The 18,900-nt window shown below is 32.9% G+C and overlaps 1 protein-coding gene and 1 long non-coding RNA gene across 3 annotated transcripts in view; both read right to left on the bottom strand.

Annotated features, from left to right (window-relative positions):
• Positions 1–18,900, bottom strand: part of LOC123673575 — a 493,067-nt gene that overhangs the window by 107,433 nt on the left and 366,734 nt on the right. The window lies entirely within an intron of this gene.
• LOC123673578 lies at positions 13,428–17,800 on the bottom strand. The gene is made up of 2 exons (XR_006746503.1): positions 17,681–17,800; positions 13,428–16,018 (listed from the first exon to the last, which is right to left on the bottom strand). It is a non-coding gene; the product is annotated as an uncharacterized LOC123673578 (long non-coding RNA).

Genomic DNA, 18,900 nt, shown 5'->3' with positions numbered 1-18,900 from the left:
TACACTCGATCGCTATGCAACGCGAAACACGCAATTTGACCCAAGAGGAATGTGCCCAAGCGGTAGTTTTGCGAGAAGAAGGGTGGACATACACAAGAATTGCAGAAAGGTTTGGAGTTGCCCATACAAGTGTGTCCAGAATGTTGCAGCGATTCAGGGAGACAGGTATGAATGTCCGAAGACCAGGACAGGGTAGACCACGGGTAACAACTGCCATTCAAGAACGTTACTTGAGAGTTTCTTCGTTGAGACAACGGTTTGCAACCGCTCGCCTCCTTCAGAATCAGCTTGAGTAAACTCATGGGGTGCAAATTAGCACTCAGACAATAAGAAATCGCCTCAGAGAATATGATTTAAGGCCTCGTGTCGCGGCAAGAGGCCCAGCTCGTACCCAGCCCATCGAAGGGCGCGTTTGGATTTTGCGAGAGAGCAGTTTTTAATTGATGATTGTATTACCAGCTCATTTTTCTAAGGAAATTTGTCTTAAATCGGAAAAAAATCGTATATTTTCTCAGATAGGACTTCCTTCTAATCCAATTTCCAATCAGATCATTCTCTAAAAGAAATTTATATTTTTATAGCAGTTTAGATTTATACACTATTTTTATACGTAGACTGCAACTCACCAATCAAAAAATTCAGTTTTGAGGTTATTGTCATGAACGACATTGAAATTGAAATCGAAACCCTGTATGTATGTTCAATTGAATATTCAAGTTATTGATATTGGAATGAAGCCCTAATCGAGAAAATTCTAAGATTTTTTTTTTCAGAGTTCAGACAAACTTTCTAGAAAAAATATGCAAATGATATATTGAAGCAATGAAGAATTCATTGAGTTATTCGGATATGAATAAACGGGTGTTACTTAAAAAAAGAGTTGGTATCATTTCAGGTGAAATCAGTCAAACGAAGTTTTTTCTAAGAATTCATCTTCTCTCCCAATAGAGCTTAACGAGTTCTTCTTTGAAATATTCTAGGTAACGGCCTTTGTAAATCATTCTGTATAATTTACAAGTCATGTCAATGACATTTTAATTGCTTTAATCTTATTATTCTTATAATTCTTCTTTTCAATGATATTTCGCATGGATATTTCGTTTGCTGTCCTTACAATGAGAGAAAGTGAAATTACCGTAATTTCAATTTAGTTCATTTCTGAACAAAATGGTATGGACCATTAGGAATGTAGGTAGTTATTAGTCAGTTCATATATTTTGTTCCTACAGTCCAATAGTATACTAATTCTTTACTTCCCACATACAGAAACTACCTTCGGCCGATGGTATTACATTTAGACAAAGAACTTCTAGAGGAACCTACTTTGTTTGACGGAAATATGACTCATATAGATAGGATGGCAGATTTCTATCGCAGGAGTTTTATTGTATACAATAATTTTATAAATGGAAGTTTTTGTTGCAAAGTTCCTTTTCATTTCATAGTTTTTTGTTGATGTGCACATTACACAATTTAACTGCAAAAAATCAAGTAGCTTAGTAGAATGTAGTTGATAACTAAATACTTGACTTGATATTGAAAAACTACTACTTGTACTACTTCATTTCAATTCAAGCCAAGTCGAATAGTTCCAATATCAAGTGGAGCCTTGAGTCTCTACAAAAACTATGGGTCTGGTCAAAGTAGTCATCAAATTCTTCAGTCAATCTGATTCATAAAGTAACGGGTGTTTTTTTTTCGAGGTATATAACTTTAAGTTGGCATTTCTTTTCAGTATGACGACCGATTTATGATAACAGCTGTCAGATGATTTATTCTCAGTCAAATAATGGTTCTATGCGGAATACGTATCGCGCACTACGTCCATTTTATTTTGTTTAGCGATGAAGCGCACTTCTGGTTGAATGGCTACGTCAACAAACAAAACTGCCGCATTTTGAGTGAAGCTAATCCTCAAGTGTATGTCAAAACACCGTTACATCCAGAAAAACTGACTCTTAGGTGCGCTTTATGGGCTGGTGGAATCATTGGTCCGTACTTCTTCAAAAACGCTGATGGCCAGAACGTTACAGTCAATGGTGATCGGTATAGAGCCATGATTAATAACTTTTTCATTCCTGAATTGAACAACCATGATGTCCAGGAGCTGTGGTTCCAACAAGACGGCGCAACATGTCACACAGCTCGTAGCACAATCGATTTATTGAAAGACACGTTTGGTGACCGCCTAACTTCACGTTTTGGACCTATGAATTGGCCTCCAAGATCTTGTGATTTAACACCTCTAGACTACTTTCTGTGGGGCTATGTAAAGTCATTGGTCTATGCGGATAAGCCATAAACCCTTGACCATTTGGAAGACAACATTCGCCGTATTATTGCCGATATACGACCACAAATGTTGGAAAAAGTCATCGAAAATTGGACGTCCAGATTGGACTACATCCGAGCCAGCCGTGCCAGAAATCATATTTAAAATGTAATCCCACAAGATTATCTTGCGGATAAATAAAATCCATGTCAATCGAATAATCCATCGTTGTTTTATTGCAATTTAAAGTTCTATAGCTCTAAAAAAAAGCAACCTTTGTATATAGGGTGTTGTATTTGGAATGAAAAACAAAATTGAAAAGTTCAGGACATGAAATTGGGTATAATGAAAGAAACATCGAACGCAACAAAGCACGAAAGTTGTATACTATCTTCGAAGAGATACTCAACACCAAAGGGTCGTCGCCATTGAAAAGTCCGCTAGAAATAAAAGAGCTTTATAATTGAACGAAGGGAAAGGAATGAATAATAGAGATGGAAACAACCGGTTCGCAAATCCGAAAAGGCTTTTAATGCATCCGGTACCTCCTCTATAGTTTTCATTCAAATCCATCGGTCAGGAAAGGGTTCGATTTAAAACAGGCCATCGCAAAGAACGCCCGGAATGTCCCCATAATCGAATATCGACATTTCTCGGGGATAACGTTTTAGGGATAAAGAGTGTCAAATCCACCCTCTCGGTATATATCGGGATATACATATATTCCGGAAGAGGGATGCGGTATTTGCATGACTAAGTCCACAGTGAAAAGGTCAGAGCGGGAATCGTGGGGAGGGGGGGTAGGCAACAATGGACTCGGAACGACATTTCGGTGGATGCGGGCTCTCAACAGGCTGCTTTTCCTGGTCACGCTTCTGGACAATGGCGTAGGCGATTTTTCATCGATGCGAAATTGATTCGTATCTGCCACGCAGATTTGCGCGCTTAATTTTTTTGATTTACACGCCAGATGAATATGACCGATTCACAGGGGTACATCTGTTTAGGTGTCGAGGTTTTTTTTGAGCTGATTATGTATCAATGGACTAGTTTTCATTTTTTTGTTGAGGATTAATTCTAAAAATTTAAGTAGAATGAAACAAAAATGTGGAAGAATTATTGAAATATCTCTAGAAATGAAAAAATTATTGGACTTTGAAGTTGCGTTTGGAAGAAAAATTTCATAGTACGTGTAAGTGGCGTGACGTCACACACTAGACGACTGGTATTCGCAGAGTGCTTACGAATTCATTGGTGTACAATCACTTGTGCCGTTCGTGTCGTGTTTTGTTCGTTACACGATGGCTGAAATAACTTACTATATACATACATATAAATTACTTTTTTCTCTTTTTACTTTTTACTCCTCACATAAATATGTTTTGCCATTGATAGACTTCAACAACCAGTACTCAACTACAAACTGTTTATGAAACGTTTTTTGAATAAATCATCGTTATAAGTTGAACCATGATGAAGCAAACTTAGAAGTAGATACTTACTTGAAAAGTTTAACTCCTTTTATTTCAGCACTGACATAAGATGGATTTGAAGAAAAAAACTCCATCACTGCGAATATATCTATTTTAGGCAAATTGTCACTTTGTCCTTTCACGAAGCCTTCTTCCATTATGGTGACATAAAAACAAAACTCGAGTTAAAACTACACTGTACAACTACAAACGGCGCGAGAGCCTTGGCGCGGCTAAGTATTTAAACGTAATTTATGGTGTAGCGATCACAGGCAAGTGCCGTGACGTCACAGATCAAAGACGTTCCGCGCTAAAATAAGTAAATTTAAATAATCTATTTCTCAGTCATTTATTGATGGATTTTCAAAGTTTTTTCACTGATTTATCAGTTTTGCTCTATATTTTAATTCTATCGTGTCAAATATAGTATTATCAACATCACTAAACTAGTCCATTCGATGTCCAGAATTCAAATAACGTATTCATTTTCATCTAGGAGATTAAATTTTTAAGATATTCAATTCTAGAGAAATACAGGGTGATTAACCGGGATGGCCTATTAGACGTTTATGGAAAACTAATCATAATTATAAGCTGAAAATTTGCATATCGGGGTTTGAGACAATGATCTTTACCCCTAAAATATTTTCAGATGTCTACAACTTCCGGTTATACCGGAAACAGACTACTACTTCTTTATTTCAAATAGCACACCCAGTATATTATTGCATCATTAGATAGCTTTTTTGATGGCAATTTTGGCAATATGCCATATCTTGGGAAAAACTCAACGGTTCATGAGTTATTGGGATTCTTATGAAAAAAATGTTGGCGATGATGACTCACATTTCTTTTAATATTATCGCAGAAAGAGCTTTTTCCGAATTTTTTTTTCCTTTTTGATTCCGCAAATACGTAGTATCATAATACTGTTTGCGGTTCAGGCCAAAAATGTACAGGGTGTTTATAAGAGGATCATGAACTTCGAAAATTCAAATTCATCAAAACTCAAGATTTTCAATGAGTTATTGGGATTCTTATGAAAAAAAAGGTGACGATGAGGACTCGGATATTTTTTTTTTGAATATTTCAGCAGAAAAAGCTTTTTTAAATGAGGAAAAACCGCTATATATAACTGTGTTAATAACTGTCTGTTACTCCCGTTTGGATAACTAAATTTTACATTTCATGAATTCTAATTAATTTTTCGTTGGGATTATTGAGAAATCCATAAATCAATGCAATTTTCAATAACGAAAAATAAATTACAATTCTTGATATGTCAAATTTAGTTATCAAATCATCGAATTTTAGTTTCTTTCTGTGTTTTTCGGAAATCACAGACTACTCCACACAGTTGAAAATAGCGGTTTTTCCTCATTTAGAGTTCTTCCTCGATAACTCTTAAAGTATTCATTTTAGGCATAGGGTTTGCTTAAGTTACGCCCACTATTTTTGGACGAAGAATCCACTGAAATAATAATAAATATAGGTTCTAATTTGAAAATCTTGAGTTTTGATGAATTTGAATTTTCGAAGTTCATGATCCTCTTATAAACACCCTGTACATTTTTGGCCTGAACCGCAAACAGTATTATGATACTACGTATTTGCGGAATCAAAAAGGAAAAAAAAAAATTTCGGAAAAAGCTCTTTCTGCGATAATATTAAAAGAAATGTGAGTCCTCATCGCCACCATTTTTTTCATAAGAATCCCAATAACTCATGAACCGTTGAGTTTTTCCCAAGATATGGCATATTTCCAAAATTGCCATCAAAAAAGCTATCTAATGATGCAATAATATACTGGGTGTGCTATTTGAAATAAAGAAGTAGTAGTCTGTTTCCGGTATAACCGGAAGTTGTAGAGATCTGAAAATATTTTAGGGGTGAAGATCATTGTCTCAAACCCCGATATGCAAATTTTCAGCTTAAAATTATGATTAGTTTTCCATAAATGTCTAATAGGCCATCGCGGTAAATCACTCTGTATAAGTTACATTAATTCAACTAAAATCCATGTAGTAAACAAAAGTAGATACAAAATTTTTATTTTAGTTAAACAAAATACAATATTTTGTCGTACCTACTCACAAATAAAAAAACCATCGAAGAAATCAAATAGTCACTCAACAATTTGAAAACTTTTTTTCCGCGACATTCTTGAATGTTTTTAAACCCTTTTCAAACTCCAGCAGTAATCTTCCATCATGTGCATGTTCCATCTTCCTTGGTAGCGGTACTCCATAACTTTAACATCTTGGTGAAATCTATCACCTTGTTCCTCACTCATGTCTCCTAAATTTTCTGGAAAACGGCCTAAGTGGCTGTGAAAATAGTGTATTTTAATAGTCATATTGCACACTAAGGATTTAAAACTATTAATCACCTTGTTAATCATTTCAACATAGTTTTGAGCTTTATGTTTGCCTAGAAAATTTTCTGCAACTGCAACAAATGATGTCCAAGTTTCTCGTTCAACTTGATTCATTGAATTTATGAAGGCATAATCCTTAATTAATTGTCTTATTTGTGGACGGCAAATATCTCTGCATTGAGTTTTTCTGTGTAATGCCATGGCACCATCAATTTTATACTGTGAACATTATTTTTTCTTCAATAGTAATTATGAAAAAGAAGAAGAAAAATATTCTGTATTCATTGAGCAATATTTGTTACCCCTAGAGAAACCAATACTTCTCTAATTCAATTCACTTCAGGTCAGGTATCGGCTCGAGCTAGGTATACGTTTGTTGTTCAAGTGATATTCCAATAATTTCAATATTCAATTGATATTCATAGGATAATCATTGCAAGTGTACAGTTATTTTAATATGGAGGTAAGTTCTCTGAATAAACTAATGTATATTACTAGAATTCAATATTTTTCATTATCACTTATGATTTCAGAATATTTTGTTTAATTTTTGGATATTCAAATTTCGTATCTTTATTTTATAAAGAAACTATAAGTCGATGATTTCATTTCAAATATTATTGATTCTAGCCGTTACTAATTCATTCTATAATTGATTATTTCATTTGATAATACAATTTGTTCAATATATTTTTTCTCTATAAATTCTGTTATTAGTGTTATCAGCCAATAATTAAGTGTCAATCTCTATTTTTAATGCCGATGGAAATATTTTGAATGATTTGATATTTTTTTACTATTAATAAAGGAGAATAGAATAAAACACTTGACTATACGTTTCAAAATCGAAACATATAGTCAAGGCTTTATTTTCTTTTATTAATATTAAAGTTATGTTTCATAAGCGATATGTGAGGAATCAATTTCGATGATATTTATTTGTTCAAAATATTCGGATGCTATAGTCGATTTTATTTCGTTGTTTCAAACTTATCGTTGATAAAGGAAAATATTCCATGTTCGTCATGCCGGATTAAAAATTTTATGTTTCTGTCGAATTGTATCTAAACTCTATTTAACGATCATTCATTTCAAGGATTTCTTATGAACAATTATTGAAGTGTAATGTTTATAAGTTTAATAAGACAATTGTTTCAATATGGAGATGAATATTTTCTGATAGTAGATTTTGGTTATTTTGATAATTTAATTTAATTACCTTCATAATAGAATATTTTCTAATGTTAGTTATAAATGTTGATATAGAGAGTTTTATGGTGTTTTGAGTTTTTCGGATATTTCACTTTTGTGTGTTTATCAAATAAAAAATACTACACTTTCAATAATAGTAACCACAATTATATTGGGTTTTTCTTTTTTTTTAGAATCTTCAGTTCCTAGACTTATCAGGTTTAGAAGCAGCGGAAGTCAATAGAATAGAAGGTTTATTATTCGACAGGCATCCTGGGACAGGTGAAGAAACTATTTCGTTTTTGGATTTTTCAGGTCTAGAACCAGCTGAAATCGAAAGAATTAATCGATTTTTATTCAATGATTCAGTTCCTGAAAGTAAGTATTGATATCTCAAAAGATTCACTTGAGATCAGAGCTGTGCCAAAGCATTGTGATGATGGCTTTCGAGAGCACTCGAAGCATTTTTGTGGTCAAGAGTACTGTGCAATTTTTGAAATTAGTGCTTATAGCAATTGAAGCACTTCAATAGAAGGCTTAGCGTCCTCTAAAGGCACTAAGCTCTTTCAAATCTTGTCGTAAACGAATATACGCCAACGCCTTGGCTTGCCACATAATGTGATCTTTGATCGTGTACCGAAATCTATTATAGAGATTTTTTTTCCACATGTCAAAATCTGACATTTTGGTGGTTCCAGCTAATAGCATTGCATTATTCCTGCCAATCATTCGCGATTATACTCATTATACAACTCATGTTCTGATGCACCAATAGAATCCGTAAATTTCCCATTGTTAGGGTGTATTGATAAGTGAATTAAAGCGTGTTTTTTTAGATCTATAGAACTTTAAATTGCAATAAAACAACAATGGATTATTCCATTGACATGAATTTTATTTATCCGCAAGATAATCTTGTGGCATTACATTTAGAATATGAGTTCTGGCATTTCTGGCTCAGATGTAGTCCAATCTGGACGTCCAATTTTCGATGACTTTTTCCAACATTTGTGGCCGTATATCGAAAATAACACGGCGAATGTTGTCTTCCAAATGGTCAAGGGTTTGTGGCTCATCCGCATAGACCAATGACTTTACATAGCACCACAGAAAGTAGTCTAGCGGTGTTAAATCACAAGATCTTGGAGGCCAATTCACAGGTCCAAAACGTGGAATCAGGCCGTCACCAAACGTGTCTTTCAATAAATCGATTGTGGCACGAGCTGTGTGACATGTTGTGCCGTTTTGTTGGAACCACAGCTCCTGGACATCATGGTTGTTCAATTCAGGATTGAAAAATTAGTAATCATGGCTCTATACCGATCACCTTTAACTGTAACGTTCTGGTCATCATCGTTTTTGAAGAAGTACGGACCAATGATTCCACCAGCCCATAAAGCGCTCCAAACAGTCAGCTTTTCTGGATGTAACGGACTTTCGACATACACTTGAGGATTAGTTTCATTCCAAATCCGGCAGTTTTTTTTGTTTACGTAGCCATTCAACCAGAAGTGCGCTTCATCGCTGAACAAAATAAAATGGACATGGTGCGCGATAAGTATTCTTCACAGAACCATTATTATCGAAATGAAATTGCACTATTTTTAAGCGTTGTTTTGGCGTGAGTTTATTCATGATAAATTGCCAAACCAAACTGTGAATAAATCACTCAACAGCTGTTTAATCGATTGCCATCTTGAACAGTAATGCTTACTTGAAGTTATATTCCTCGAGAAAAAAACACCCGTTACTACTTGGTATAATCGTTTTGGTGTTTCGCCTCCTGCCATATTGTGATAATTTCGATAGTGTCATTCTTGGAAAAATTAAGTCAAGCTCAGTGAAATGTCATTGAATTATCAAAATGCAGTGCTTTGGTTATAGTTAATGAAATTATTCGTTATATAATTGTAACGAATACCACTCGATCATAGACAATATATTTTGATTATACTAACCTCTTCTCTTATTTTTTTTCTAATAAGTACTTTGGGGTTGCAGCCCCCAAAAATTCAAAGCAATTTTGTCAATAGAAGGAACATTAGGCCTCTAACGGATTTTCGTTTATTATTTATAATCCAGCGTCATATGTCTTCAATATAAAAAAAAAATTCGGAGATTGCTTCCCAAAGAACTATAAAATTCGAATTCAATTGTCACTAGATAGTAGTTCATTCAGGGCCCGCTTTAGAAGCCGGCTGCGTCAGTGATTACTATTTTGACCATTCTATGAAATTTTGATGAAATTATTTTAGGATTCTTTTCCTTTCGATATTGATATCAAGTCTTTGAAATCCTTCTGTGTCGCTTCGTAAACTGAACGGTATGCAATTAAAAACCATCTGGTACCAATTTACGCACTCTTGATATAAATAGTATTTTTTTAATTTTGAATTTAACTTCTTCTATCGAATTTGACATGTATGTTGAATAGATACAATATTTATTGCGATTGAAAACAGTTCCTTAGAATTGCTCAGTGCTCCATACTCGAAATATCGAATTACTTTTACAAAGTGCTTAGTATTCGCGAGTCTTTTGTGGAAATTGGTACTTATATCTAAGTGCTCTAATGCTTTTTTTCACTGCTCGAAGCACTATTGTGTTTTGATCATTATGAATATTTTATAATATATTTATGAATCCACTAATATTGATAACTTTTTCAGAAAACCAGAGCAGGAAACATAATACAACATATTGGGAGGACATGTATAATTTTTCTGCACCTGCGACCCCTCCTCCTCAGGTCTCACCCTTAGGGTCTCCCAGGAACCCTAATCTCGACAATTCTCGACAAGTGATGTTTCAAAACGTATACGTTGAATATTACGTGATCCATGGCTTGATTGTATATACGTACTTTCCTAACGTCACAAGTTTTGGTATTCTTGACTCGTGAACTTGAAAACGTACAAGTTTTCAGTGCGAATGCTTACTGCGAGCGCTTTTTGGCATTCGTTTTGATATTTTGACAATCTGAATGCCATAAAGATATGTTCATAAGTCATTTTTATTCCTCTGAACTAATGTAAGACGTAATAGTAAAATTGTCAAGGATCTATTGGATGATGTTGAACAAATAGATCAGCGGAGATATGGCCAACGCCAAGACCCATTCAATGATTCGAGTGAGAAACAATTTGTTTGAATGTTTCTGGATATCCTCAAAGAACATGGATGATGACACCTCTGAAAAATGAACCAGTACCTAGAAGGAACTCCAAAATAGTTATGCCACAAAAAACATAATATTTGCATTGAATATACAATGTACCTGAACCAGAAGACGATGACATCACAGGCTGATTTTGGAAAATATGATTTCCTCATCCATAGTAGAGATCGAGTAAAAGAGAATAGGCAAAGGATGAATCCGGAATTGGCAGCAGGTCCAAGATTGAGATTAATTATTATTCGCAATCATCAAGCCGAGTTATTTGAAAATTTTTTAAACAATTTATCGATATATAACTTAATGATTTATGAATCCTTTGACGTGAAATGTAACTGATAAATTCTGAATAAATTATTACTATTCCAATTAACATGAACGCATTTTCATGAGAAATTTATTTGAAAAACTTTCTAATAAATAACAAACAAGTAAACTTGCCAAGTCTACAAATCTCACTTTCCCCAATTCTTTCAATTCCTAGATGTACTCAGCCTCGTACTCGGCATACTATTAAGTACCTGTGTTTCTCTATTTCAGTATCGTAATCAGTTCAATACAGTTCTGAAAACAGTGCTTTAATGAACTCATTACAGCATCGTTTTCAGTTATGTTTTTAATTTTGTGGTTGTCTATACTGACAATCCTATCAAATTTCAACAAACGTCATATGCTCTTTCTCGTCTCATATTACAATTACAATACATTCATTCAGAAAACACCCATATGTTGAGATTCCTCCGCTCTTAGCATGCGTTATGAAAACATGTATTCATTCCATTGAAAAGAGACTTAAATATTTTCCGTTTTATTCCTAAACGATAGGGTAATGAGAATTAAGTCCTGAACAAAAATTGTTTTATTTCAGTACAATTAAAAATAAATAAATATTACAATGAAAAATAGTGTTGGCCAAAGATGGTCTAATAGATGCACCTAAGATGCATGAGGTAGGTACCAGGCTTAGAAATTCCTCATCATTATTGTCAATATAAAGGAATCTTTTTTCTTGGAATGCGTAACCATCTCCATCAATAGATGGAGAATATCATTACAATATAATTTATCTATTATACCTATAATTGCACTCATTTTCGTTTTGGAGTTTTATCCTGTTTACTGCACATGATCATTAAAATCTATTATACGACTTCTTCGATATTAAGAATACCGTTGGTTTTACCTTTTGGGAATCTTATGTTTATGAATAAGCTATTTTTGAATGAAAAATGTAACTATTTTGACATATTCATTCAAAGAATTGAATTATTATTATTTTAGTTTTCTCTCAGAAGAAAACAAATGAAAATACTCATTCAAACCAATAATGGACGCAATAGACGGTCTTTCTCTAATTCTGTGACTAATCAGTTTATTCTACCACATCTTGCAGAACAAAGTCATGTGAGAATATCGCAGATTCGCACAGATTTCATGGTTATATTTCATTATTATATGTTGGTACTCGGAACTCTCTTGCCCGAGACTAAAAAACTCGTCACTTCATTTTTGAATTTTGAGCCATGAAGTGACAGAAGGCATTGATATTATAATAATAATATTTATTACTATTAAATGACAAAGTAATTTATTATTATTAGTATTTTACCCATTGATTCACTCACTAAAATTATGCATGAAATTATTTTTAATATGTGAATTTTAAAATTTTATTGCATTCTGTCATTATCTTTGAGTGGTTGAGAGCTGAAGAAATTCTTAAATTTACACTTCTAAATGAATTATTCGATTGAATACTGATTAAAAATTCTATATAGGAATTAGAATTTATTAAATTCTTGGATTACTCACTGAAGAACAAAAAACAGATATAACATTACTTCTTTTCAAAATAGAATATAAATAAACTATAGATACAATGCCAAGACTTTTTTTACAGATCTTTTTTATATAGCTTCATAATTCATCATCTGAGCTGTGAATATATTATTTCAATTATAAAAGGTATTCATCTGAAAAAACCAATTATGAAATTATTCTCCATTCATAGATTTATATAATCCTTATGATCACCACTGTCGAAACATCAATCTAGCATTCGAAATAGTGATCCTTCTCCTTCTTCCTTCACCCTTGAATAAAATTGGCAAACTTTTTGTTTTCTTAAGACTGCTATTTTCAAATAGCCAAGTTTCATCCAGATAAATAAATTTCAAATTTTGTATTTACAATAAATTCGTACTCTACCTACTTATTACATTTTTCTGTTTATCAATAAAAATATTCCTTTTATTAACTGTTTTGAATTTGTAACCAATTGATTTTATGTAAAGCTGTTTTTGTTTGATTGAAATCCACATGCTTTTTGGACAAATTTTATCGAGACTGATATATAAGATGCTCTGAACTTTGGTAACAATCAAATCATTGAATGATTCTTTGAAGGTGAAATCGTATTACACAGGTTTTCTTCCACTAATAATCCAGGCTGTAATGACTTGCCTTCTTCGTTTTTCTAACACTACTGGAAGGAATATTCGAACTAACCGATCAACCCTAGAATGGATCTTAGAAACCCACCCGATTGGACTTTTACCCGGAAGTGACTTGTACTAGGACGTGAAACAATATGGTCTGAATGGAAAGAATTCACTACTAATTTGAATAATATAAACAATGTATATTTCTTCAAATATTTTAGAACCAATTTTTATTTATAATTACGCACAGATAAATATTTCGTGAAATAAATACCTCTGTAATTTTTTTATGTTATGTCATTATATTATAATGTGTGTAAAAAATTGATACATCATTTTAGTTTCACAGTTTCTTGAATCAGAACACAAATAAACCAAATCTAACCTTCTTTTAATTATATTTTCAATACCAACCCGAAATATGCAAATTTAAAATATTACTGATTGAGCCATTACCAGCTTAATTTCGATTTTCTACAGCCACCTGGGATGTCAATTATTCCTGAACGGACTATAGATGTAATCTCTCTTATAATCGTCAATAATCATACATATGTTGAATAGGTACAATATTTATTCCGATTGAAAAAAGTTCCCTATAAATTGGTTAGTGCTCAGTGCTCGAAAAACCGAATTACTTTTACAAAGTGCTTAGTATTTGCGAGTATTTAGTGGTGCTTATATCTTAGTGCTTTCACAAGCGATATGCGAGGAATCAATTTCGATGATATTAATTTGTTCAAAATATTCGGATGCTATAGTCGATTTTATTTCTTTAATTCAAACTAATCCTGGAAATCATCTCCCAAACTTATCGTTGATAAAGGAAAATATTCCATGTTTGTCATGCCGGATTAAAAATTTTATGTTTCTGTCGAATTGTATCTAAACTCTATTTAACGATCATTCATTTCATGGATTTCTTATGAACAATTATTGAAGTGTAATGTTTATGAGTTCAATAAGACAATTGTTTCAATATGGGGATGAATATTTTCTGATAGTAGATTTTGGTTATTTCGATAATTTAATTTAATTACCTTCATAATCGAATATTTTCGAATGTAAGTTATAAATGTTGATGTAGAGAGTTTTATGGTGTTTTGAGTTTTTCGGATATTTTACTTTTGTGTGTTTATCAAATGAAAAATACTACACTTTCAATAATAGTAACCACAATTATATTGGGTTTTTCTTTTTTTTTTAGTTCCTAGATCTATCAGACCTAGAAGCAGCGGAAGTCAAAAGAATAAAAGATTTATTATTCGAAACTTCTAAAATGCATCCTGGGACAGGTGAAGAAAATATTTCCTTTCTAGATATGACAGGTCTAGAACCAAGAGAGATCGATAGAATAAATAGATTATTGTTCAAAAATTCAATTCCTGAAAGTAAGTATTGATATCTCAAAAGATTCCTAGATCTATCAGACTTAGAACCAGCGGAGGTCAATGAAATAAAAGGTATATTATTCAAAGAAGAAATTTCTTTTATTGATTTCACAGGTCTTGAACCAGCGGAGGTGGAAAGAATTAGAAGATTATTATCCAATAATTCAATTTCTGAAAGTAAGTAACCGGAATGTATATCAATGTTTTTTGTGTTTAGTTTATTTCAAACAGAAGAGGCGAACTGTCAATACAGGAAGGTAGAGATTTAAGAGCTAATCATTTATATTGATAACATTTTCAGATAATCATCGCAGAAAATTTTCTATTCAACGAAAAGAAGTATGTTGGGAAAACCTATACAACTTCCAAGCACTTGTAACCTCTCCTCCTCAGGTTTCACCTTTAGGATCTCCATACCGAGATACGTCATGTGATCCAACACAAATGTATCCCATTGAACGAAAAGTTATAAATTTTGATGAAGAGAGTTTCATAGTGTTCTGTGTTTTTCGGATATTTTACTTTCGTAAAAACTTTGGTTTCCACTATTATATTGAGTTTTTATTTTATTTTATTTTAGAATCTTCAGTTTTTAGAGTTAACAGGCTCAGATGCAGCGGAGGTACAGAGAATAAATGATTTATTATTCAAAACTTCCTCTAAAATGCAATTACCTGGGACAGGTGAAGAAACAATTTCCTACAGTTTTTTAGATTTGACAGGATTAGATGCAGCGGAGATTGATAGAATAAAAGCTTCATTATTCAAAGAAGAAACAATTTCCTTTTTAGATTTGACAGGTCTAGAAGCGGTGGAGATCGATAGAATAAATACATTGTTATTCAATAATTCAATTTCTGAAAGTAAGTAACCCGAATGTATATCAATATTTTTTGTGTTGAGTTTATTTCAAACTGAAGAGGCGAACTGTCAATACAGGAAGGTAGAGATTTAGGTTTTGTCCATTAATATTGATAACTTTTTGAGATAATCATCGCAGAAAGTCTTCTACTCAACGAAATGGAACATGTTGGGAGAACCTATACAACTTCCAAGCACTTGTAACCTCCCCTGCTCAGATTTCACCTTTTGGATCTCCATACCGAGACACGTCATGTAATCCAACTCAAATGTATCCCATTGAATGAAAAGTTATAAATTTTGATGTAGAGAGTTTTATAGTGTTTTGAGTTTTTCGGATATTTTGTTTTTGTGTGTTTATCAAATAAAAAATACTACACTTTCAATAATAGTAACCACAATTATATTGGGTTTTTCTTTTTCTTTAGAATCTTCAGTTCCTAGATCTAACAGACTTAGAAGTAGCGGAGGTCAAACGAATAAAAGATTTATTATTCGAAACTTCTAAAATGCATCCTGGGACAGGTGAGGAAACTATTTCGTTTTTTGATTATACAGGTCTAGAACCAGCTGAGATCAAAAGAATAAATCGATTTTTATTCAATAATTCAATTTCTGAAAGTAAGTAACCCAAATGTATATCAATGTTTTTTGTGTTGAGTTTATTTCAAACTGAAGAGGCGAACTGTCAATACAGGAAGGTAGAGATTTAAGTCATCAATGTTGATAACTTTTGCAGTTTATCATCGCAGAAAGTCTTCTATTCAAAGAAATGGAACATGTAGGGAGAACCTATACAACTTCCAAGCACTTGTAACCTCCCCTGCTCAGATTTCACCTTTAGGATCTCCATACCGAGACACGTCATGTGATCCAACACAAATGTATCCCAATTAAATGAAAAGTTATAAATTTTGATGTAGAGAGACTAATAGTGTTCTGAGTTTTTCGGATATTTTACTTTTGTAAAAACTTTGGTTTCCACTATTTTATTGAGTTTTTCTCTTATTTAAGCATCTACAGTTTTCAGATTTGACGGGCTCAGATGCAGAGGAGCTACAGAGAATGAATGATTTGTTATTCAAAACTTCTTCTAAAATGCAATTACCTGGGACAGGTGAAGAAACATTGTCCTACAGTTTTTTTAGATTTGACAGGATTAGAAGCAGCGGAGATCTAGAGAATAAATGATTTGTTATTCAATAATACCAATGAATACAAATTACCTTGGACAAATGAAAAAACAATTTCTGAAAGTAAGTAACCCGAATGTATATCAATGTTTTTTGTGTTGAGTTTATTTCAAACTGAAGAGGCGAACTGTCAATACAGGAAGGTAGAGATTTAAGCTTTTTCCATTAATATTGATAACTTTTTCAGATAATCATCGCAGAAAATTTTCTATTCAACAAAAAGTAGTATGTTGGGAGAACCTATTCAACTTCCCTGTACTTGTAACCTCTCCTCCTCAGGTTTCACCTTTAGGATCTCCATACCGAGACACGTCATGTGATCCAACACAAATGTATCCCATTGAACGAAAAGTTATGAATTTTGATGTAGAGAGTTTTATAGTGTTTTGAGTTTTTCGGATATTTTACTTTTGTGTGTTTATCAAATAAAAAATACTACACTTTCAATAATATTAACCACAATTATATTGGGTTTTTCTTTTTTTTTTTAGAATCTCCAGTTCCTAGATCTATCAGACTTAGAACCAGCTGAGGTCAATAAAAGAAAAGCTATATTATTCAAAGAAGAAATTTCGTTTTTAGATTTGACAGGTCTTGAACCAGCGGAGGTGGAAAGAATTAGAAGATTATTATCCAATAATTCAATTTCTGAAAGTAAGTATTGATATTTCAAAAGATTCACTTGAATCAGAGCTGCGCCAAAGGATTGTGATGATGGCTTTCGAGAGCACTCTAAGTATTTTCGTGGTCGTGAGCAGTGTGCTCTTAAGCATTTTTTTCACTATTATATTGAGTTTTTCTTTTATTTAGGAATCTTCAATTTTCAGATTTGACCAGCTCAGATGCAGCGGAGGTACAGAGAATAAATGATTTGTTATTCAAAACTTCTTCTAAAATGCAATTACCTGGGACAGGTGAAGAAACAATTTCCTACAGTTTTTCAGATTTGACAGGATTAGATGCAGCGAAGATCGATAGAATAAAAGCTTTATTATTCAAAGAAGAAACAATTTCCTTTTTAGATTTGACAGGTCTAGAAGCGGTGGAGATCGATAGAATAAATACATTGTTATTCAATAATTCAATTTCTGAAAGTAAGTTACCCGAATGTATATCAATGTTTTTTGTGTTGAGTTTATTTCAAACTGAAGAGGCGAACTGTCAATACAGGAAGGTAGAGATTTAAGTTTTGTCCATTAATATTGATAACTTTTTGAGATAATCATCGCAGAAAGTCTTCTATTCAACGAAATGGAACATGTTGGAAGAACCTATACAACTTCCAAGCACTCCTGCTCTGATTATACCTTTAGGATCTCCATACCGGGACACGTCATGTAATCCAACTCAAATGTATCCCATTGAATGAAAAGTTATAAATTTTGATGTAGAGAGTTTTATAGTGTTTTGAGTTTTTCGGATATTTTACTTTTGTGAGTTTATGAAATAAAAAATACCACACTTTCAATAATGGTAAGCACAATTATATTGGGTATTTCTTTTTTGTTAGAATCTCCAGTTCCTAGACTTATCAGACCTAGAAGCAGCGGAAGTCAATAGAATAGAAGGTTTATTATTTGAAACTTCTAAAATGCATCCCGGGACAGGTGAAGAAACTATTTCGTTTTTTGATTATACAGGTCTAGAACCAGCTGAGATCAAAAGAATAAATCGATTTTTATTCAATAATTCAATTTCTGAAAGTAAGTAACCCGAATGTATATCAATGTTTTTCGTGTTGAGGTTATTTCAAACTGAAGAGGCGAACTGTCAATACAGGAAGGTAGAGATTTGAGTTTTGTCCATTAATATTGATAACTTTTTGAGATAATCATCGCAGAAAGTCTTCTATTCAACGAAATGGAACATGTTGGGAGAACCTATACAACTTCCAAGCACTTGTAACCTCCCCTGCTCAGATTTCAACTTTAGGATGTCCATACCGAGATACGTCATGTGATCCAACACAAATGTATCCCAATTAAATGAAAAGTTATAAATTTTGATGTAGAGAGTTTTATAGTGTTTTGAGTTTTTCGGATATTTTACTTTTGTGTGTTTATCAAATAAAAAATACTACACTTTCAATAATGGTAACCACAATTATATTGGGTATTTCTTTTTTTTTGAATCTTCAGTTCCTAGACTTAATAGACCTAGAAGCAGCGGAAGTAAATAGAATAGAAGGTTTATTATTCGAAACTTCTAAAATGCATCCTGGGACAGGTGAGGAAACTATTTCGTTTTTTGATTATACAGGTCTAGAACCAGCTGAGATCAAAAGAATAAATCGATTTTTATTCAATAATTCAATTTCTGAAAGTAAGTAACCCAAATGTATATCAATGTTTTTTGTGTTGAGTTTATTTCAAACTGAAGAGGCGAACTGTCAATACAGGAAGGTAGAGATTTAAGTCATCAATGTTGATAACTTTTGCAGTTTATCATCGCAGAAAGTCTTCTATTCAAAGAAATGGAACATGTAGGGAGAACCTATACAACTTCCAAGCACTTGTAACCTCCCCTG

Source organism: Harmonia axyridis, chromosome 2 (genome assembly GCF_914767665.1).
Source record: "Harmonia axyridis chromosome 2, icHarAxyr1.1, whole genome shotgun sequence".
In the NCBI taxonomy this organism is placed as follows: Eukaryota; Metazoa; Arthropoda; class Insecta; order Coleoptera; family Coccinellidae; genus Harmonia; species Harmonia axyridis.
Note: the sequence above shows the minus strand (reverse complement) of the source record. Positions and strands in the feature narration are given on the sequence as shown.